Below are 24276 nucleotides of genomic sequence, written 5' to 3' on the forward strand. Positions count from 1 at the left end.
TTCTGAAACTGACCAAAGAGTTTGTGCCACGCAGCTTCCTTTGCCCTATGGGACCTGTAAGACTTAGTAACCACTTGCATCTTTCTACTGAATCTATTTAAGTCTGCTGATTTTCTCCCTGGGTTTCTACTTCTCCTTTAGCCTTCCATCCCTCATGACTTTGTGATGGTACTATACCAGTAGGAATCATCATTTGCTGCTGGTATACCTGTGCTTGCTAGTTAACTGTTTTACAAGATTAACTGGGATACAAGTATGCGAGACTAGCTACAACCTATGGAGCTTTGCTACCTGTCGCAGTCACTACTGCAAAGTCTGCCAGAGAAGGATATGACATCAGTTAACAGAGAGGCCCATGCTGCTCCAGCTAGATCATGACTAAACACAAAAGCTAAGACTAAGCCAGCTCAGACAACCCCAGTTTTGTGACTGAAGTGGGGACATAAGCAAAGTGCCATGCCTGAGCACCATGACTAGTGTCTCATTTTATTCAGTATTGATCTTAAAGGCTGTGATATTTACTCTTATATGATTGCCTACATACAGAAAATAAGTGTTTAAATTTTTAACTTAATTAAATTTAACTTAATTTAAATTTTTAATACTTCAGGTTGCATGTACCTCTCTCTTGCTCCCCTTTTTTTTTTTTTTTAAACCCAGTGCCTTTTACTAGGTCCTGATAATATTTCTCCTACAAAGATGCAGAATTTGCCAAGGCAAAAGAGTTTATTGCTGTGAGTTGGCTATACTCAGCAAAGGTCTGCACAGTACACTACTGAACTTCATGTAATATAAGCCTTTTAGTGTGGAAATTTACTGCAGTGTCTCACCTTGAGGAGAGAACCAAAACAAACTTACTAGAACAGTAATTTAAAGACTGAACTTTAAAGGGAGGGGAGAGAAATAAACTACCTACCACTCCTTCTCCTAAATGGTCAGGATCATGTGAAAATCAATAGACTGACCTCTTTCTTCCTTTTTTTCTTAACACTGTAAAAAGTCCAGCTGTATCTGTGCAATTGCTTTTAACCAGAAACTGTTGCAGGGCAAGCGATCATGTATGTGATGTGATGGGTCCGTGGCCAGATCCCACCCCAGAGGGTGGTGGGCTGCTGCCCGTCCTGCCGAGAGAGAGCAGCTCTGGACCGCACCGTTGTGGTCACTGAAGGATTTCTGAGGCCACCAGCTCTGTTCTGCTCTCTCAGGGAGCCTATCTGCTTGCACACCTCTTGATTACCTGAAACCAGGGCAGATGTAGTTGGAGCTCCCTTGCTGGCTCCATGGAGCAACTCTGAGCAAGGGAAACACGATCTGTGAGGTGGAATTTCCTGAGTGCTGCACATAGGTTTTAAGGTAATGCTGAATAAAATTTTCTAAAGTCTTCATTTTCTGATCTCTTCTTTAAAAATTGTATATATAAAAAGAAAACCAAGATATCCAAGAAATCCAGCTCCAAGTTTTGAAGCTCCTCTCTATTACAGTATCAGTAGTCTATCCAAAAAAACGTAATATGCAGCTGAAAAATTTACAAACTCTGGAGGGCTTGTCAAAGAACAGATCATAACTGGCTCACCTACGAAGTTAAAGGAAATGTGCTCTCCTGACAAGACATGTTGAAATGGGGGGTAAGAAGCAGAGGCTTAGGGTTTAGGTAAAGAAACTGCAGAGCCCAGGAGCAGCCTGGCCAACTGAGAAGACCTAGAATCAGCTTGCCAGCTCGGAGAGGGACTGTACTGAATTGGTATCTGCCTGGGTGGAAAAAGAGGTTGTCCTGAGCTTGGATGATCTTGAACAGGGTTATTCATTCATGGCTGAGTGTGTATGACTGGAGTGGTAGATTTGCCAGAAACCTTTTTTAAAAAAATTTTCTTAATAAATAATTCACTGACACTGAAACTCTCCTCAAGAACGTAGCAATAGTGATGCAAGTCATCAGGAGATGTGTGCCAAGTTTGGGATAGTATGTCTGAATTAAATTTTAGGAAGTGAGACTCCTGAATATGATCAACCAGTGTAAGGAGCATTTCCTGAGATATGTAAGAACAAGATTGTTGAATCCAGAGGGAAATTTGAAATTGTGTTCCTGTGTCCCAAATACTTTACTCATTGGAATAATTGCCAGTCTGATAACTCCTCCTTTGAGGAAAAAATATGCAGAGCTGGTTTTTGGTCCAGTCTAAAACAGGACATTTAAAAAATTATTTAAAAGTTTCGGATGGATAAGGAGTTGTTTTTCTACTAAGTTACACTGCATGTAGATATCACTGATACGATCCCAATGCAGCCTATGGAGTCTGAAAGTGAAAAGCATCCTTCTACCAGTCTTACTAAATAAACAGAAGCAATTTTTGAGACTTTATATTTTAGAAAAAGCACAAGGCCTGTTTCCTTATTCTGCTCTTCGACCTAGAAGTCATTAAAATCTAGAGCAGTATATCTGGACAGAGAGTGCACTGTGGCTCAGTTCAGCAAGTACTTTCTTGATATGGTCCAACCTCTACACAAGGCTGGCAGAAGTACTTTTTGAATTACTCTGTAGCTTATATAGTACCCAAGTGCTTTGTTTTTCATTGAAAGGCTGATATAAACTCTTTTGATCAAATAAACACTTGTGCAAGAAAAAAACTGGAAAGCTGCTATTTAAGAGGAAAATGACTGACTTATAAAGATTTCTATTGAAATGTACATTACTGTTGCGCTGTGTGTTACTTTTTTAAAAGGAAAGGTAAAATAAAATTTTACACATGTTTTTAGCTATTCCCATGAATTAATGTTGAAGTGTAAGACCAAGGTGTTAACAGCCACAAAACAGACAAGCTGTTCACACCTTTGGGAAGCTGATGTGCGCTATGGTACCTTCATAAGAACAGTAACTAAGGTGTGGGTTTGGGTTTTTTAAATACTTTTATTCAGAAACTGAAACGAGTGAACCTTTAAAAGAAAACCACTGAGCAGAATAGTAAACTAGCTTTCCTCCAGGGCAACAGAAAAATGGCTACTTTAATAAGAAGCAAACATAAACCACTTATTATGTTCATTCATGTCTGTATGTTGTTTCTGAATGTCAAAAATTACTTAAAAACCATTTTCCTGAAGTAAAAAAAATATATCAGAAGCATCATTCTCATTTCTACTAAATGCAGCAGCTGCTGGCATGCTATCGGCACTTACTTAAATTATGTTGAGTTCTGTTGATAGCACTGAGGAAAAGGATGTATTTTCAAATAGTAAAGGAAGATATGCTAGTGCTACTGTTGTTTATGAGTCGCACAGACAGTGGTTAGTGGTAGTGTGTGTGCTGCCTTGGCTTGTTATTGCCACTGGGAGGCTGTGGTATAGCTGTGTGTTGGGAGAAGGATTACCCCAAACCATAATGGATCCCTGGTGGAAAGTTGGACATTGTGTAAGGAATGAGAATCTGGCTACAAATATGTAACAGAGAGAGCTTAGATCATAAACAGCATATAACCAGTGCAAACATTAGAAGTGCAAGAATCTAAAAAAAAAAAAAAAGATATTCAGTTTGTATAAAACTGAGCTCAATACTGACAGTAATAAAATGGTGTTCTTTCTTAGAGCATCTTATACATTGTTTATACAAAAGATTTACTTCTTTGATATCTGGTTCTTTGCTCTGGAGGTTTGGTTTGCTTAGGTTAACCCTTTAGGACAGGTATTATGGGGTTTACTGCCCCAGAATCTGGATTCTTTGGAGGCAAAGGAAGGGGCACACTGAAACTTCCCTGTCAGAGCTGGGAGGATTGTTAATATTGTTCACTTCCTATTGGTACTGCTTCTGCCTTCAGAAAAGGGGCTTCTCTAAGTCATGCCTTTCGATAAGGCAGCAAAAAGAGAGGGAGAAATAAATGCGTTGTTTTGCAAAAGAGCTCAGGAGCTGAGAGTGTCGCTGCACTGTCGTGTTCCCTGGGCAGCTGCTGCGGAGCAGGGAGACACTGTGCAGCCACCAGCCTCCACTGCTGCACAAGGACTGCTCACTTCCAAACCATTAGGAACTGCTTCTTCCTCAGTTTATTTCCTTAGTAAATTAAATCATAATTGTGGCTTATGGATGGATGGCATCACTTATATTTGCCTGCTTACATTCATTACTATCTGTTGGTTCAGCTATAAAGCTGCGGCTGGGCAGCAGGCAGGAAAGCTGCCTTCTTGCTGTGGCCTGGGTGCTTATTCTGGGCCAGGTGAGACCTCTGCAATAGGGACTGGGTAACCAAATGCATCTGAACCCCCTTAGCAGGGAGAAGCCTGCAGCGATGGGGCATGTCCCTGTCCTTGTGCCTGACTGCAGCGCAAGGGGAGATTCCTGAGAAGAGCAGGGAGCAATGTCTACACTGCAGAGGTGACAGAGTGATCCCATTCCTATAGACAAGGAAGGGACTGGGTAGTCTATTGCAGCTTTGGAAACTACTAGAAATTGATGGACGGAGTAAAACCTGAAGAGAAGTCTCCTCCAGGTAGCCAGAGAGGACACTTCTTTTGTTTCATGCAGATGAAATTTCCTATGTTTCAAGGGTTGTTTGTGGTCTCATAAAATATATCTGTACTAACTGGATGTCCTTTTGGGTGCTTTCCTGAGAACAACCCTTCCGGCAAGTCCAGCCAGAGCACCCACCACAGCATCACTAACACAGGGACCACTTGCAGCAGGTCAGCTTGCTAGAGCAAGGCGTCATCTGTTAGCCAGATGTAAGACCTGTAATGGAGAAGTATGCGTTTTTTTTTTTTTTTTTTAGCATCAACAAGCCTTCTCTGAAGTCCCTTTAAATATAGGTGTAGACCACGTCTGAGTAGATTAACACACAACAAGGTCAGATGATTATAAGAATCTGCTGTTCATCTGGAGAAAGCTCAAGGGGAAAAGATCTGAGGGAAGGGAGCTGTTAGATGTGAGCTGATATTTCTCTCACTTAATAAACCTGTGCCTAGAAAAAGTGGGAACTAACTACTAGAAACAGGAAGATCTGGTGAGGAAGGAAATCACCTGGTCCTTAGGAGAGATAACTGTTGGTTTATGAATTGTGTTTTATTTTGGACTTTGTTGATTCAACTGCTATGTACTGTTTAGATGAAAGACCTTGAAAAGATTTGAGCAGTGATGTCTAACCTTTCCAGGGAGCTTTAGAGAAGCCAGCAATCTGCAGAGACTGTTCCTGCACTAGCGGGAACTGTGTTACCCTTCAGAAAGTGAATTTATGCCCAGAAAGGACTGAAAACTGTGACTTGGAGGGATCAATAGAAAATAAGGTCACAGCTGAATGAAGTTCTCAAAAGTTTCCAGTTCTTACTTGCTCAAACCTCTCTCTTGCCTGAGGCCAACTCCATCAGCATTTTCTTGGACGGTGAAGCTATAAGCAGCATACTGTAAGACAGTTCTGCTGTGATTAGATGTAAGGAAATACAGGGCTGTCGGTTGTCAAGGCACTACTGGTATTTTAATTTGAAGTGTCACTCAGTCTCCTTGAGCTGCTTTGCGTTGATACGGAATAAAATAAGAGAGGAATGAGTTTTGAGAACAGAGAGGAATCGCTCAGTGGGCTGGAAGAGGGGAGATCTCAGAAGGAGGCAATGAATTTAGAAGACCCAGCCTAGCCTTGCTAGCAGATTTGTCCATGTGCAGTGTCCCTCCACCCTCACCTCCCTTAAACTCTCCTTGCTGCACCAAGTCAATTGTCTGTGTAAGGGCTGGCACAGTTTAGTTCCCAATGAATCACATAAAAACTGATTTAATGAAGTGTCCCTTGATCTTATGTGTATTACTGAGGCAGGGTTTTTTCCACTTGCCTGGGGCTTTCTGAAAAGGCTCAATTGCTTTTTCACCTGAGTTCTATTCTAGCTTATTCTCCTAGTATTGGTTCCTAATGAACGTGTGACATTTATTCCTACATCTTTCCACACTCCCATTCCTAACTTCCTCTCTTTCCTGAGGTGAAATTTTATCATTTTCTTTACTAGGTAAAATAGAAAAAAAAAAAAAAACAGAAAGACTTAACGCTTCCCAGAGCTAGCAGGTTCTTTTAATTCTTTCTATTATGACAATATGACAGATTCTTGCACTTCCCTGGCTCCCAGTGGAAATACTAGGCTCTGAGGAGACAGAAAGAAGGGTATAAAGGCAGAAGGCATTTACTCTTAGCGATGATTTTTCTAATGAGAGTTTTTAGTGGTGACATTAACAAACTGCTCTCTTGAAGAATTTCCTGGGGGCTTCAGTGTCACTACATGCAGCATCAGCTAGGTGACAAGTTTTCACCGCCACCCCAGTCACTGTGGAAACAGCATCCTCAGCAGACGCGGATCTGCACTCTCATTTTTGGCAAAGTGATGGTGAATGCCAAGTGAAGGATGTAACACAGCAGATTTCTTCTAGGTGTTTGTTTCTAGGAGTTTACATCTTTTACTTGCTATTTTTGGTGCAGGAGACATTAGAAAAGAAAGCAAAAAAAGAACAACCTCATATTGAGGGATTTAAACATTTTTGCAAATCTTAATTAAACTTCTAAATCTGCACTCTAGACAGCTAAGCATTGCAATAGGTAAGATGAAGTGTAGAGAAGTCAAGGGACTAATCCAAGGTCAGTGACAGAGTCAAGAGCAGCCCCTAGGGGCTTCACTCTGCTCCTCTGCTGGTGGTAAATCATTGACTGTAATTCCAGTCTGGTCAGCTGATTTCCCCCAGTCTGAGACCAGTGAGAGCAGGGAACTTGCTTTGAATCTGAGCCATCTTTATCTGGCCAGCAGACAGCCTTTAGCTCCTGATGATAATTGCTTTATGCATTTAATTATCTTATCATAATCCTTTGTTATCACAACAACTAGGATAGTGATGATTTGGTTGAGGAAAGACAAAGACAAGGAGGAAAAGTTAATGCAGAAAAAGAATACCCAGATGTGGAAGTCAGCCAACAGGGTGTCAGTCTACCTGTCTGAAACCTCTTTCTAGGAGCTACATCAGGAAAACAAATGTTTAAATAAAAATATGCCATATTCAGATACTTGGAAAAACTGCTTGTAGAAACCAAGCACCCAGTGAGTTTGTCAGAAATCCTCTCACAACAGTCTGTTGTCAGTCCATTACCAAAATCAACACAACAGTCTGCATCCTTAGTCAGACGCATAGATCTGGTGCAGATCCATTGTATGAGGAACCTCTTAAGCCGTGTCCCAGCTTGACCAGGGGACTGGGGCACAGGCACCCACTGGAGTCCTGCAGGAAATGGTGCCATGTTTACCCCTTGGCACTTGGATATTGGAGGCTGCCTGTCATTTGAATTGTGGTATGGTTTTTTTGAATGAGCTTTTAAGTTCTATTTTGATTTCTTGGAAGTATCAGACCGTCACAGTCTGAGAAAGCCATTTTCCATCTAGCTTTACTCGTGACGCTTATCATGAACCATAGATTAACAAGTGATTAAAATTGCACTACAGCAAGTATGTAAGTGTAAATCTGAATGATGCATGATTACTCTGAGCCAGCAGACATGTACAAATAATTGGCCTTTAAAGTTCATTAGTCAGTTTTATTACAAATAGTGCATTTGCATGATGTTTGTAAATTTATGCACCAGCGGGCATAAGTGATGACAGCATTCCACTGACTAGGCAAAGCAATTACAAAAAGCACATCCGCTACTTGAAATGCCAATGCAAAACACTTGTTTTAATAATTGGTCATAGTGTTTTAGTCCTGGGAGTGAGAGCTGCTAAACTCTTTAGTTACAGCAAGTGGCATAGACAGGCAAAGTGTCCCAACATACTGAACAATTGCTTCCAAATTGTTTTCACCATTGATTCACCCCCACTCTCAGTATGTCTGAATTAGAAGTAGAAAGCTTTTGAATTGGATGCTGTTAGATTTACCTTTTCCTTTGGATGCTGAATAGCCTCTCTGTGACTGCCACAGAGGATTTAGCTATATAGTGCTATTCTCTATATGTGAATCCAATAAGAACTGAAAGATAATTGGAGGGATTGTAGAGGTTATAGTGTCGTTAGTACTGATCTGTTCCTCTCTGGGCTTGATGAGAAGATTAGCAGTGGAGGTAAAAAGGAAAACACTCAGTTTTAAGACGAACATGGATTAATCTGTTGGGTAGTGAGAGAAGATAAACCTCATCTCCCAGCTATTTTCCTAACTATTACTGGTATATTTAATCTGTGCACATCTACTTTTGAACTTGTAGAAAGTGACCAGAAATGTCTTGGTCAATTAAAAATTAATTAAGAGATAAGATCCATGTGTGATTACACTGAAGTGTTGCGTGCCCACGCTGCCTCCAGATAAGGACTGCTGCAGCATGTTTTCCATTTCCAGGTTATCCATGATTCCCAGCTAAGAAGCCATATTCTTTGGGATACCAGAACCAATACAGTACTGTCAGCTTGAATCCATTTCCTCATTGCTTGCTCATCTCAACTCCAATGTGAGACAATTAACATACCATATGTTGCACTCTTCATTAGCCAATACATCTGACAGTGCTCCTAAATGCTGTGCATAACATAGTTTTTATGTGCTTGTACACAGCTGCATTAATAAAATCTAAGGAGGCAGGTGTGTGAATGCGCATATATATAGATGTACGCAGGCATACATGGCAGTTCAGTTATAAGAATGGTAAACACTCACAGCAGAAACAAACCGATGACGAGTGAAGCATAAAAGGTTCATTTGAGAGAAACGTATAAAGACTTGAAGGGTTCTTTGAAAGCAGATTGCATGCTCCTAAAATTTCCATTATTTCACTATAATGGAAAAAATTCTTGCATTAGGTTAAAGATCTAGTAGCATTCTGCACTGTGTAGAGAATATCTCACATGATTGAACTAAATACAGCCCTTCCAGTTAAATTGCTTCATTGTTTATATTCATTACAATTTGAACTTCAATACAGAAAACTTCCAACAACTGGAAACATGAGCTTCAAACACAAACTCCTTAACTCGTGATAATAGCAAAAACCTGGGAGCCACTAGCCTGTGCTAGATTTTGTTCCCTTCTTGCCATGCGCATCACTGGTTTAATTGTCAGATAGACTGTAACAGGTAATAGTGGTTCAAGGCATAAATGCTACCTCACTGCACTGCAAAGCATTCATCAAACCAAGTGGGTAAAATGGTGTTGACCACATGGCACCCAAAAAGCTTCCTCTGTCACTTGAACTGATCACCTTTAAGATAGTTTCTTGTCCATTGGTGCCTTGACTAATGAAGGCACTCTGAAGTACACACTGCATGCTGCAGTGGCTCTCTCAGTATTATGGGCACTTCTCTGTCCATGTCACGTTCTGAGTGGTGTTTAATGTTTCCATATGCCCTATAAAGAACTAGTAGGAGTTTTCCCTTTCTGAGCAAACATGTTAGGAGTATCTGATGTCAGAGTTGCTTTTAGCTTGTCAAAGTGACCCAAACTGAGCTCATTCCAGGCTAAGGTTTGAATATTTTTTTAGAACTAAACAGAATCTACCTTCAGGATAACACACAGGAAGTCACCTTTCAGTGCAAGGGTAAACTTTTGAGTCTAAGTCTCCTTCTGATCTTCTCAAGTCAAATCTGATCTTCTCGAGTCTTCTTCCTAGTTAAACTACTGCTTAGTTACATATGCTCCAAGTGACAAATGGAGGCTCAGTACCCTGAGTATAGAAGTGATGTAAATGTCCTGGTCTAAGTGATGCAGTACTGTCGGGTCACAATGTGGACACCTGCACTGCATTGCCTGCAGTGCGTTTTGGATAACAAGGGTTGATAAACTGATGCTTAAACCTGATGACCATTCAATTCCAATAGCAAATGTAGGAGTCTGGGCCACGCTGGGAGAAAGTTAGTGCAGACAGAAGAATGCAAGGACGAAGACAAGGCCAGCAAAATAAGGCTGGCAAAAACACACAAGATAGCAGATAAGTGAGAAACACCTGTGGTCAGCAAAAGCACACAAGTCTGAGCAAAACAGGGTATGAGACAAGGGAGTTTTGGCAAGTTTTGGGCTTTACATGCTAATTGCAATTAACCAATGCAAATGCTTGTAGAGGTGCGTGAACAGCGCGTGTAGATGACCTGTAGCCTATTAGAAGATAGATGAGTGCGTGTACGGAACTTAGTAGAATATAAATGTAACCAGAAAAGGAAAAATAAAAAAAAGATGGACGACCTGATCATCACATTGGTGTTGCGTCGTTTCTGTTCCCGCATGGAGCAATAAGGACCCCGGCTAATGGTGACCCCGACAAGCAAAGTTGGCTATTGAAAATGAATACCATCTCTTTTGCAAAAGGCAATGCTTTACTTGGGCATGAGCCATGACTGTTGTGGCTAAAGGATGACATTACATATTACTGTACATTTTGTGTTGTCACCACAAGGGATCAGATGAGTATCTGAACAGATACAAACACAGCTGAAAAATGCAGGCTCTCATTTCAGATGCTTTGAGCGTAATCACTGGGTAATCATCACGAGCAAGAAGAATCTTCTGCCTTTTTTACCTTACAAGGCTTTTCAGAAGCATGGGCTTGTTTTAATTGCATGGGAAGCTCTTATCATAGGGGAAAAATTGGTATAGATATGGTGAATCATTTCAAGCTGTTGCTGAAGTTATCTCTTAAGTTATTAACAAAATTCGTCTTGCAAAGTTGTTATTGCTGTTTGTGTTTTTGTCTTGCTTTTACAATAGGCTGCTCTTCTCAGTTAATTTTCTCATGTAGTAGGTGTTTTCTAATCTTAGCTTTTCAGTAGAGGGAAGAGACTCTATTCTCCTCTCCAGGTGAAGGATTTTGTCTTCTGAAAGCACAATGAGGATCATAAACTCACTTGTCACATAGATAAGTTTTTATCAGGGTAGAATTGAATTTCTGCAGTATAGATGATTGATTGGGCGTTCTTTGATTTACTTTCTTTCTTCTTTTTTTTAAGGAAAATGTTCTCTAAGAAGTATCTTCAAGGAAGACAGCAGCTATAGGAAGAAAAAAAGAGATTAAAGGGACACACTTTGACTATCCAAAGGCTCGACTACATTTAGGACAGTTTGTGAAGGCTGCATTTCATCATGGAAGCATTCTTTTATAAACACAGATCTGTTAAAGAAGGTTTTTCATGAAACAGGTCATACACAGTGGCTGTATACAGTTTACCAAATTTTGGTAGGACGTTTGGAAGGCAGAGCCAATATTTGTTAATAGAAATATGAACAATGAAGTAGGCCATTAAATCCTATTTTCTGTGAAATATTTTGACCGCTAGTTGTAACATTCCTGACAGATTTGGATACTGCATTTGCTGTTCAGGAGAAAAGCTTTTTCTCTTCATGCAGTCTGCAGCACACTATTTCCTGCCATGTAATAATGACACCCTAAAATACCTTGTTAATCTGAATGGATACTTATTGTTCTCAGGGAACCAGCTCCTTTCCATATAACACTCTTACAACATCTAGTGCTAGCAAAGAAAAGAGCTTCATTTACTGCTATCATCCCAGTTTAAAGGAGACTTTAATGTCTTCACAGTTGCCCTGTAACGACCGTCAGGAATTTTCAAAGATGTAAGCTGCTTTACCTGAAATGAAAACAAACAAACAAATCCTTTTTTAGTGACTGTACTGGCTCTTTCTTTTTCAAATAAACCCCTGGTATGTGCTACATTTCCAATTCCCTTAATCATAACTGTTGGACAGAGGGTCACTGTGTGTCACTTGCCCTCCAGCCTTTTCAGAGCATCAGGCTGTGTGTCAGTTCACTGTGCCCTGGCCAAGGCAGCTAGGGCAATTGATGGGACTGCCAGACCTAAAATAAAACAACTGCCCTGCAACTTGGCTTTCAGAGAGAAAACCAAAGCAAAGGCATTTTGGTTTTCTTTTCCTTCAGGACTTTAATTTGAGGTGGGAGGCTGGGGAGAGAAGGTGGGGATGGAAGGAGGTACTGAGGAGCTATATGTTCAAACCCAGTGCCTAGACCTTACGTGCATCCTGCAGCAGGGAGAGCTCTCTCCGTAGATCCATTCTTGATCTTGCTACAGACAAAGTCCTACAATATTTCAGGCTACTTTGTTCTAATATTATGCAGATTCTTTTTTTTTTATTGTAAATGAGCTGTGTTTATAGTGACTGCACACACACAAAAACCTCAGTATTGTTTCAGGTTTTTTTTAACTGCCCACACTGTTGTTCAGAAAACCCTGTAGGAACAGAATGGGAACCACTGGGCCTGGCTCCAGACACTGGCAGCCTGGTTATTAAGGGGTGAAGGAAAGGGTTTTTATAAAGTTCAATAAACAGTTACTTTAGTTAATAGTCTGAGTCTTGATTATTCACCCCATTGGGACTTACACTGATTTTAGGGAGGGTTGTATTATATCCAGACTGAAGGCAGGAGGTTATGTTTCTGCTGAACTCAACAAAAGGTGGATTGTGTGCTTGTAGTACAGTTGCTTTGAATAGAATCTGGACCCATATGTTGAAACTGTTCTGGTCTCTAATTAAAGACTAGTATCTCCGCACTGCACACTGAGTTATTTTGAGGCAGTGAGAATGCCACAGCAGGGAGTGTACTTGGAGAGTTGGTACTGAAGGCCTTGTTACACCCTGCATTAAAGATATGCGAGTAACTGTGAAAGCTTCAACTTCACCTGAAACTGTACCCTTTTTTTTTAAGGACAGAAAATACGCCAAATCTTTTCAGTAATTAAAACTTGTGTTGGGTTGAATGGAACAGAGGATGTTTTGAAGCCTATTCAACTCCTCTTTGAAATAAAGCAAATAAAATGTAGGAACAGAGTAAGGCTCAAGGAGATTTGGGTGCTGCTAACAGAAAAGAAGAGCAGCTAAATGTGCTGATACTTTTGTCTAGATCAGCAGGAGTCATCGGTCCACATTTTATGTTCTTCCAGAAAAATTGTTACCCTTCCTGCTTTCTTTATCCCTGCAGTCACATACAATCTTTCATGTGGGTCATTTGTAAACAAAGCCAATGTCATGGCTTCAATCTATCCATAGAACTGGTAAAGATCTTCTAGTCTGACTTCCTGACTGTTTATGGGCTGCTTCAAGCCATTAGGACTCTACAGTGCCCAATAAACCAAGACTTTAGTAAGTACACCCTCCAGAATACATGTAGCTGGATCTAAAATCATCATGTGAAAATTCATCTTGTCTAGTTCTAGTCACCAAAAAGGAGTCCAGTCAAAGCTGCAGTCAAATGCAGAGGGTGCAGAGAGTTCTTCATGTCATGTAGCTCTAAACTTGACAGTTTTCAGGACTACCCCTATCTGATCTTTATATCAGATGGCTAATGCTACTTGAGTTAAATACCAAGGGATCAGATTTTTTGTTTTAACAGTGATGAACATTAAAAAAGACTGCATTTAAATTTAAATTTGAATTAAACAGGATAAGCTAAGAATTTCTGGCTGTAATCAAACATTTTGCCAGACAGATTCAAGAATACTTCAGTACTTAGCTTTATAGGAGCCTGATCAGGGGATCAGGCCTAGTCAGCATGGGTTTATGAAAGGCAGGTCCTGCCTGACAAACCTGATCTCCTTCTATGACAAGATGACCCGACTATTGGATGAGGGAAAAGCTGTCAATATTATCTACCTGGATTTTTGCAAAGCATTCAACACAGTTCCCCATAGGATTCTCATAGAAAAACTGGCTGCCCATGGCCTGGATGAGTGAACAGTCTGCTGGGTCAAGCACTGGCTGGATGGACGGTCCCAGAGAGTGGTGGTTAATGGAGCTAAATCCAGCTGGCGACCGGTCACAAGTGGTGTTCCTCAGGGCTCAGTGTTGGGACCATTTCTGTTCAACATCTTTATTGATGATCTTGATAAGGACATAGAGTGTATTATCAGTAAATACACAGATGACACCAAGTTAAGCAGGAGTGTCGATCTGCATGAGGATAGGGAGGCACTATGGAGAGACTTGGATAGATTGAATCAGTGGGCCAATGTTAACGGGATGAGTTTCAAGAAGGCCAAGTGCCAGGTCCTGCACTTGGGCCACAACAACCCCATGCATCGCTACAGGCTTGGGGAGCTGTGGCTGGAGAGCTGTGTGGAAGAGATGGATCTGGGGGTTCTAATTGACAAGCAGCTGAACATGAGCCGGCAGTGTGCCCAGGTGGCCAAGAAAGCCAACGGCATCCTGGCTTGTATTAGAAATAGTGTGACCAGCAGAAGTAGGGAGGTGATAGTCCCCCTGTACTCTGCACTGGTGAGGCCACACCTGGAGTATTGTGTCCAGTTTTGGGCACCTCAATACGAGAGAGATATCGAGGTGCTGGAGTGAGTGCAGAGGAGGGCAACGAAGCTGGTGAAGGGCCTGGAGAACTAATCCTGTGAGGAGAGATTGAGGGAGCTGGGACTGTTCAATCTGAGGAAGAGAAGGCTGAGGGGAGACCTCATCACTCTCTACACCTACTGGAAAGGACATTATAGAGAGGTTGGTGCTGGTCTCTTCTCAAGGTAATTAGCAATAGAACAAGAATGAATGGCTTTAAAGTGCAACAGGGGAGGTTTAGACTGGACATTAGGAAAAAAATTTTCACAGAAAGAGTGGTCAGACAGTGGAATAGGCTGCCCAGGGAGGTGGTGGAGTCACCATCCCTGGATGTGTTTAAGGGTCATTTGGATGAGATGCTGGGGGATATGGTGTAGGGGAGAACTTTGTAGAGTAGGGCTGATGGTTGGACTCGATGATCCCAAGGGTCTTTTCCAACCTGAATGATTGTATGATTCTATGATTCTGTGATTATCACTTTTACAATATGTCCAGGCTTCTTTCTGTCTTCATTTTGAGAAACTAAGGAAACATCATTACATAAGGCAAGTTGCTCAGTACTTGAAATACTCTGGCTGTGCAGGTTAGGATGATGAGAAGTAATATGCCATTTTGAAGACAACCCCCTGATCGACTCCTCTTGCTGTGTAGGTTCATAGAGTAGTGGTGGTGTGCACAAACCAGATTGCTTATGGAGAAATTAATATGGAAGATCTGCTCCAGTTGCATATGAAATATGTTCTACCTCCTTATGTGGACATCAGGTTCAAACTTGTCCTTCAGACACCTTCAAATCACATGAATGTTAAGGATACTTTAGGAAATCTTCTTAAATCTAGTCCTAAGTAAAACCCAGGAAAGTTATCACAGAAGTAGGAGCATCAGCAAGAACTACTTTGATTTACTGATCCACTACTGTTGTGCTGAATTACACATCACTGTAGCCATTGCCTTTGTGCCTCTCCTGTATATCTTCTTCAGTTTTCAGTATCCTTTCTAGTCCTAGAAAACAAGGCCAGGTGAGACATAGGGAAATGATATATAGGCTTATTTCATACTTGAAATCAGGACCAGTTACACCTGTACAAATGTGCCAGTGGTTGTTTAATCATTGTTTTGGTTTGTATTTTTTGACAGTTTTTTTTCACCTTGAACAGTGAGGAAGTTTCCACAATCTCATACAGATAAGATGCAAGTACACCAGAATTGTGTTGTGCATTCTTGTACTTATCCCTCTAATCCTAGTTCTTTCTCCTTCTTTCATACATTACACAGTCTTATTAATTATACTGGTCTCTGTTTTGTACTAAGAGTTCATGTTGAATTTTTATCCACTGCCTCTCCGGGCTTCACTTTGTTTATCCTGATCTGCAGGTAGAGCCTGCATATTATTTTATTAAAAGGGACAGAAGTTACCCCACTGTGCATGTTCCTACGTTTTCACAATGCCCTTATTCCTGTTCTACACCTGATACTGTGCCATCAATACACTTTTCCTGAAGCAACTGTTTTTACCAACCACCAGATGCTTGATAAAAAGATTAAATAGTATGTGACAGAGGACCATTACATACAGTTTACCTTAAAGACACACTGTGAAGGAGTGTCTATTCATTACAGTGTTTAAGTTTCTTGTTTTAGAAAATTGCATTTCTTATGAAAGAAGTAGTAGAAGATCACTTATTTGTATGTTTCTTTGCTGTATACCAAAGTTTCCAAATTATCCTTGGTAGGCTGCTAGAAGTCTGCTTCTGCTTAAAAAACATCACACAATGAGAAAGCTATCATCTTTAGGTAGACCAAGTTACCTGCTTACATGCGGACTAAAACCTCTGTAAAGGATAAGTTGCATTCAAAATTAAAATGCACAAATAACATTTTCCTTCTTCTTGTTAACAGGACTGAAACATAATCATCAATATTTCTCTAGGTGTTTTAACACACTCATCTTAATATTGCCCTTGTGAAACAGAAATCTGAACTCTGCAGTGGTAAGACTTCTGCATCTTCACCATTGCTTCTCTAGGTACTCTAATCTGCCAGGAATTATTTAATTTTTTTTTTTTAAATTTTAGATTTTGTAGATTATTTACTGGTGTTCTGCACTTCAGTGTTTTGCCAGGGCTATTCTGTGTGTCTCAATCTGCTGATGGCAAGAAATTAAGAAAATTCTATGTCCAAGGTTGCTAGGTTATTTTCTTCCCTCCATTTTCACCAGAATAGTTCTGTTTTGAATGCTATGCTTCTTGGACAGTTACAAGATTAATTTAAATAGATAAAATATAACTCCAGTCTGTGATCTTTTCTTGGTTTGCTTTTTCCTTCTCTCTCTTGTCATTTGAATCAAAACTCCTGGCAACAGTTATCTCCTGGAATACTTAGATTAGGTTGTGTTTGGGTTTGCTTTTTCATAGAAGTCTTCTGGTTTTCCATGATCTTACAGCAATAACTGGAAGTGATACTGAATCATCTCTGCCCAAGTCTGTAATAGGGAAATGACTTTTAATTACAGGCAGTCATTCATAAATATGTGGCTTCTTAACTGTATGCTTTCCCCCAATAACAGATTGCATCTTTCATGACCATGTATTCTCTTATATGGTTCTGCTTTCATTTGGCTTGATAATATTACTTGTGTACAAAAGGTGCTATGGTCCCATTTCAGCAAGCTGCTTGTACTAGGTGTGCAGTAGTTATCAAAGAAATTGATGGTATTTCACTGAACAAGTCTACATGCTGATGCATACTTAAATATGTTGCTGAATTAAGGCCTCAGGAGACGAGGTCATGCTTAAAGTATTTTCCATTATAACCTAAATAGGTGATAAACGCAATGGTGAGGGAGGAACGTGACTCAGTGAACAGCAATTTGGGCAGATGACTTGAATGCTTAGAAAGAGGAAGTATGGAACTAATAAGCTAATTTTCTTAAAGCTCTTACGGCTCTTCTATTTGTGATTCATGTGCAGGGATCTGAGCTCTGAAAAGATACATCAGAGGAGATGGTAGACTTGGTGTATACCAGGCTGAACTCCCTGAACATGACTAAAGTTCCCATCCATGGATTCTCTAGGTTGTAGGTCTGTGTGTGAAGAGCATGGCTAAGCTGTAAGTACACTGACACATATTGTAAAAAGATTTGTGGAAGGAATCCAAGTACCTTACAGAGAGCAGGGAGGAGAAGGAGGGCCAAGATCAGAAATAAAAAATATTGAACCACAGAAACCAAATGTTGAATGACATAAACCAGAAGGCAACACTGAGCAGCACACCCTTCAAAGCACTCCCCTGAAGGCCTCCCAGGAACCGGTGGATACTGTCCAGTGGGGCTCAACCCAGACGGCACAAGACAAGGCAACAGAAATGAGCCATGCAGTGGCTGGGATTCCTCCTGAAAAGCTTCATTCTCTTGGTGCTGCCCCAGCCAGTTTGGCTGCAGCCAGGGACAGGTCAACCAGGAGCCTCCACCACCTGGGACCAGGTGCTAAGCTATACGACACTTTGGTCTGAGCCAGTGTAAGTGTACCTCTTTTTGTACCCTGCACAGCTCTGAGAGAACATATTCTGATCTGCCAAGGACACAGGGTGGAGTGCACAGGCAGATGCTTTCAAACACCCTCCACAAAATAGGCTATGTTCTCCATAGTGCTAGTAAGGAGAGCACAACATAAGACTTTGAAGGGCCCAGAGGATTATTTTCACTACTTCAATATATACCTTTAGTAGAAGAGTAAAGTCTGCTTTGGGCTGCAGAAGCATGAGTTTTTACCTCATTTATGTGCTAAAATGCTAACCCAACCACAGATGGAGTACCTGCACACAAGGCAACAAAGTGAAGGCAGTTGGACATGAGCTTTCTATAATACTCTTTTGTGTGCTGTTGGGTGCAGACATTCTGTGCCCAAGTCTAAATTTACTAAAGGCATCAAAAACATGGGGAAGTAGTAAATTGATGCAACAGTTAGTGGCAACAGTAGCGATCTCTTTATAATGTTGAAAACAATTGAAATATAATCATATAAAAATATTCTAGACTTTTTTTTCCTCTACCCTACCATATCTAATCTGCACTAAAGTTTCGATATCCAAAAGGAAAGCTAACAATGACAGAATTTTTGCTAACATTAGCGATCCAGAATAACATAGCTTTTAGGGATGATCAGTTCTAGCAATGCTTCCTTGAAGGCACAGTACTGGGTTTTTTGTTGATTTTGTTTTGTTTTCTCAAATTATGTTAGTAAAATAATGATTCAGATATACTTGTACATATATAAATTTTTATGTACCTGAGCTACATCGACCTTTACTGGAAAAAATTGTAAATGAGATTCTAGATGTTAAGTAGAAGAGGCAAAGCTGAAATACAGCTTGCCTTTGTTAGCTTTTGTGGGAAGTAGCTGGGACCTCCCAGAGTGAAACAGTTAAACATTAGCCATTCAGGTACTAAGGACAGTTTAAAAATATCCTGACTGTAATAACTGATGAAGCAAGAGCATGTTTCAACTGTACTAGTTGACATGTTGCATAACATATGTTAAACGCTGAATCTAAAGCCAGTACTTCATTTTCACAGATAACTAGAATCACCACTTTTTAATTAGAGGCTTATCTGTTAAACTACTTACTCTGAATACTTTTCTCAGATTCAGGGTATTTTGGTTCTCGTATGGTAAATGCATTATATATTATTTTCCTCTTTTTCTATAGCAGTTCTTTTTGAAAATATAATTTTAAGTTCTTGTCAAAAAACTAGACTCTTCCCCTTAAAGAGCTATAGATACTTCTCCAGTCTTGTTCTGTCAAGTGTGGTGAAAATCTTGGAAGTTTATGCTTTTTCTGTAAAAGTTAGTTCAATCTATGCAGACAATTAAATATATTCATGGTCATAATCTCCTCCTCCCTCTCTTCAACTATAGCAGATTCCAGCATATGACAAGGTTAAAAAAAAAAAAAAAAGAAGGGAAAATAAAATAGAGAGCAAAATTTTACTGGTATCTTTCTTTTCTCCACTTGTAGAACCTTCCTCAACCTTATTCTTTCTTTGACCAAGAAATCACCTTCCAGCTAGACACAAAGAACAAGAAGAGTAATCTCTGAAAACTTGTCATAAGTTTATAGGTGGGGAACTGGAATTTAGTCTTATGTGTATTATCTTCATAAAAAGATCAACAAGTAGCTAATGGCTGGGCCAGAGATGTACTGGTTTGAGGAGGTAAAAAGTTATGTCCCTGAAAATTTACACTGCTTTGTAATGACTCCAGCCGTTTTTAGCTTCTATATTGTTTTCTTTCCAGGGAAAACATCTATGAAGTGAGCTTATATATTATGCTATATATAGTGAGGATTTGAATGAGCTACCCCTAATAAACACTTCTATGGGGCTTCATATGCTGTTTATCCTGAGTTGCAGCATATCTCATCAGAAGGAGCTTGATTTGAGAGGTGGAAAGAGTGACTCCATAATGTAAGACCCTTGGGAAAGGACCCATCCTATCTGGATCAAATGTGTGTAATTTTGGATTCTGTATGAATAGCAGTAGACTTCTTTTACTATGTGAATTATTTAAAAAAAAACCCACAAAAAATAGGGTGTTTCAGAGGACTGACAGTAAAAAAAGGAGTAAATTACTTTGTGTGCTTAACATGATTTTATACTTGAAGTCTACTTCTTTCTTTGTAATACTACAAAGACTCTATTGAAAACATTGTAGAAGATTCCATTTCAGGGTTTTTTTCAGAGCAAATGCTTCCAAGCATGCTGCTTCTCTCTCTGTGCTGATGCTAGTTCCACACAAAAAACTTACTGTCTTTCTACTTTACTTTTGATCTGAAGAAAGAGTTGTTTTACACTGAAAGATGCTGACTTCCTTTTTCAGTAATCATGGTGAGAAGGTGTTCTTTCTTCCCACAGATTGCAGGTGTTCTCCTGAGTAGCTTTCTAAAATAATTTTGACGTGTCCCTGACTGATGTTCAGACAGCCAAAGTAAGAAATTTTTCAGTAGACTCTGTTTTAACTGGGCTGGACTATACTTCTCCTTGGTTAAGCCTGTGTGGGTGAAATCATCAATAATGTTACCAGGCTTAATATTTTTTTTAATATTGCTAAAGACCCTTGCTTAAGATACTGTCCCCAAATGAGGTCTGTTGATGCTTTCCCAACAGCTTTAATGTGGCAGTGATTTTTAACCTCTCTACCTCTGCAGAGAGAATTAAAGGAGTTTAAAGGCATTAGTCCAGATTTAGTACTTTCTATTGAAGGTCCAGCAAGTGTGACGATGGAGCTGAGCAGAAAATAGCCCTTTGACCTGGATTATTATCCCCTCACCTCTGTGCCCAGCAAGATCATAGAGTGAATCCTCCTGGAAACTATGATAAGGCACATGTTAAATAAGGAGGTGATTGGTGACAGTCAACATGGCTTCATTAAGGGACAAGTGCCTGACAAATCTGGTGGCCTTCTACAACGGGGTTACAGTGTTGGTGGATAAGGGAAGAACAGTGGACATCATCTACCTGGATGTGTGCAAAGCATTTGGCACTGTCCTGCATGACATCCTTATCTCTAATTGGAGAGACATGGATTTGATGGATGGACCCCTTGGTGGATAAGGAATTGGCTGGATGGTTGCACTCAACAGCTTGATGTCCAAGTGGGGAGCAGTGACGAGTGGTGTTCCTCAGGGGTCGGTGTTTACACCAGCACTGTTTAACATCGTTGTTGGAGACATGGACAGTGGGATTGAGTGCACCCTCAGCAAGTTTGCCAACGGCAGCAAGCCATGTGGTGTGGTCGACACGCTGGAGGGAAGGGATGACATCCAGAGGGACCTTGACAGGCTTGAGAGGTGTGCCTGTGCAAACTTCATGAAGTTCAACAAGGCCAAGTGCAAGGTCCTGCACAGGGGTCGAGGTGATCTGATGCACAAATACAGAATGGTCTGATGAGTGGATTGAGAGCAGCCCTGCAGAGAAGGACTTGGGGGTATTAGTGGATGGAAAACTGAATATGAGCCAGCAATGTGCACTCACAGCCCAGAAAGCCAGCTGAATCCTGGGTTGCATCAAGAGAATTGTGGCCAGCAGTTCGAGGGAGGTGATTCTCCTCCTCTACTCTGCTTTTGTGACACTTCAGCTGAAGTACTGCATTCATCTCTGGGGCCCCAGCATAAGACATGGACCTGCTCAATCGGGTCCAGAGGAGGCCCACGAAGATGATGGGGGTGCTGGACCACCTCCCTTGTGAGGACAGGCTGAGTGAATTGGGCTTGTTCAGCCTGGAGAAGAGAAGGCTCTGGGGAGACCTTACAGTGGCCTTCCAGTACTTAAAGGGGGCTACAGGAAAGATGGGGGGGGGGCTCTTTATCAGGGGGTACAGTGATAGGACAAGGGATAGTGGTTTTAAAGTGAAAGAGTGTAGATTTAGATTAGATGATAGAAGGAAGAAATTCTTTACTGTGAGGGTGGTGAAACACTGGAACAGGTTGCCCAGAGAAGTGGTGAATGCCTTATCCCTGGAAGTGTTCAAGCCCAGGTTGGACGGGGCTTTGAGCAACCTGATCTGTTTGAAGATGTGGCTACCCATGACAGCAGGGGTTGGAACTAGATGATCTTTAAGGTCCCTTCCAACCCGAACCACTCTATGATTCTATGATTGAGAAACATTGTGAGGACAGTCATTTTATTTCTCATTTCTCAACTTCTTTACTATCCCATATATCTATAAGAGGATATACATTTACTGTGCAGTATTGTTTTGCAGGGTTTGGTATGAAGCATACATCTAAACACACAAGAAAAAAATTAGATGTCTTACAAAAGAGCAAGTTAACATCATTTACCTTGTGTAGATCATCCCCAGGTAGTAAATCTTTATGAGAACAGGTGTACATCCATGCTGTTAATAAAGAAGAGGTATTTACCTGGCAAGGTACATTAAAAAAAGAATGTGTGCCAGTATAAGGTGCAATGGAGAATGTAAATTTATTTTGGGGCATTGCTGCAAATAGTTATAAAATCTGAAGCCATGAAGGAGGTTAAGCAAATTGCAAATAGATACTGATAGATCTTCAAAATTAAATTCCTATGTTCTTTTGAGACGTCATGTATTGTTGAAATATATTTTAAGAATGTTTTTGCAAAATAATTAAAACTGCATTTGGATTAGTTGATGAAATGGAATAATTTTCTTGTACATTTATATTTATAATTTAAAATACCTCTTACAAGGATTAAAGATTTTAGAATGAATAGCAAAATGAAGTTCATGTTTCAGCAAATGTAACCAAATAATAAAAAACTCATCAAAACACAAATGTATAAGCAAATCTAATACTGCTGGTTTTTTACTTCAGAGCATTGTATGTGAGAAGTTTGTGGTTGCATAACAGATTATATTACATGGTCTGGTCAGCTGACTTCTCCATTCCTCTTCTCTCTTCTCCCTCACAATATAAACTACAGAAGATCTAGTCTCAAGTCTTCTCAATTTTAACCTGTTTCTCACTTCCCCCAAAATTCTAACAGCTTTGAGGTAACTGCAGCTGAGGCCTCCTGGAGATCCACGAACTAGGGTGTTTGTAGCTGATTTTACTTCCTGACCTAGTTGGGTAGGTGCTCTCTGATCATGCATACCAAGCTAGGCCCTACGAACACACAAAGAAGAGGAAGTGGTGTTAGCTCCTCTTTAACTACAAGGTGAGAAAAAATAGGGCAGTCATCTGAGATGCTGGACATACAGAGTAGGATGCAGTGGCTTTCTACAGGTGATTTTGCTATCTCAGATTGTATTGTATACAGCAAAGCCTAAAGAGCTCTTCAGCTGACCAGGATAGGTGTCTGCTTCAGGGTGACTGAAATTTCTCTCTAGACATTATTGATTATATAGGAAGCTTAGAAAACTGTTCATGTGTAGACATCTGGGCCACCAGAATTTGGAACTGCATTACTCTCCCAGTATTTGTATGTTTTATAGGGTCCAGAGCAAAACTGAGTGTCAGCCTTTGTCCTGCTATGGCTGTCCTAACAAGGTAATTTTTGAGTCCTCTTTGTTATTATCTAGTCTCCTCTGCTGCACTGAATATTTAACTATTCAGTCTAAGGTGAAGGAACTTCAAAAGGACCTGCTGAGAGAAGTGTTCCCCTCACCCAGCTTCCCTATTCTTCTTGAACAAAACTGCAGTCTTCCATGACAGCCTGAGGGTTAGATAATGACCTCTAAGGCAGAAAGAACCTTAATCTAGACCCCTTGCATAGTAGAGATGAAAAAGGGGATCATCTTTCCTTTGGGAATTGTTCTATGTGAAGTCTGATCTAGTTGGCACTATCTAAACTTGCTTGTTGAGCTGGACCTAGCAGGAACAATATGTAGAGAATAGGTGATATGCTGCTAAGGACTTGAGCAATCCCAACCACAGAAACAGACTTTAAGGTATCTCGGATGCAACAGCACAAATTTGTTTCCTATTCTTCATTTTTTCAACTGCAAAAGCCATCATTTGGGCAGATTGGCAGGGAGTTGGGAGGATGAAGGGTTAGTTTTTTGTTGGTTTTTGTGGACTTTTTTTACTTTAAATTTGGTAGCTAGTACAGTGGAGGTCTTGTGATTGCTTTTTTTATTTTTTGGCAAGAGGTGTCTGTTTTCTCTATTATTCAAAGAAATTTTAAAGTTGTAAACAGCTTGCCAAACCACATATATATGGCTATTATAATGGAAGAATCTATTATCAATTAAGATAATGCTTTTCCTAGTGCACTGAGCAGAAATAGAGTTAATGCATGAGAAACATTCAGAATTTCCTTTTATTGTGAAGTTAAATCCATCTTTGCAGTGCTGAGCTTCCTCACAGCATGCAGGCTTAAGGTCAATGGTAATGCCACTCATTCTGTGTTCTGTGTCTGCCACATGTTGGAATATATTTTTTGTGGTCAGACCATCAGGTTCTGTAAATAGTAATTTGCCATCACTGGTTTTCTTAAATTAAGTCGACAT

Source organism: Strix uralensis, chromosome 3 (genome assembly GCF_047716275.1).
Source record: "Strix uralensis isolate ZFMK-TIS-50842 chromosome 3, bStrUra1, whole genome shotgun sequence".
In the NCBI taxonomy this organism is placed as follows: Eukaryota; Metazoa; Chordata; class Aves; order Strigiformes; family Strigidae; genus Strix; species Strix uralensis.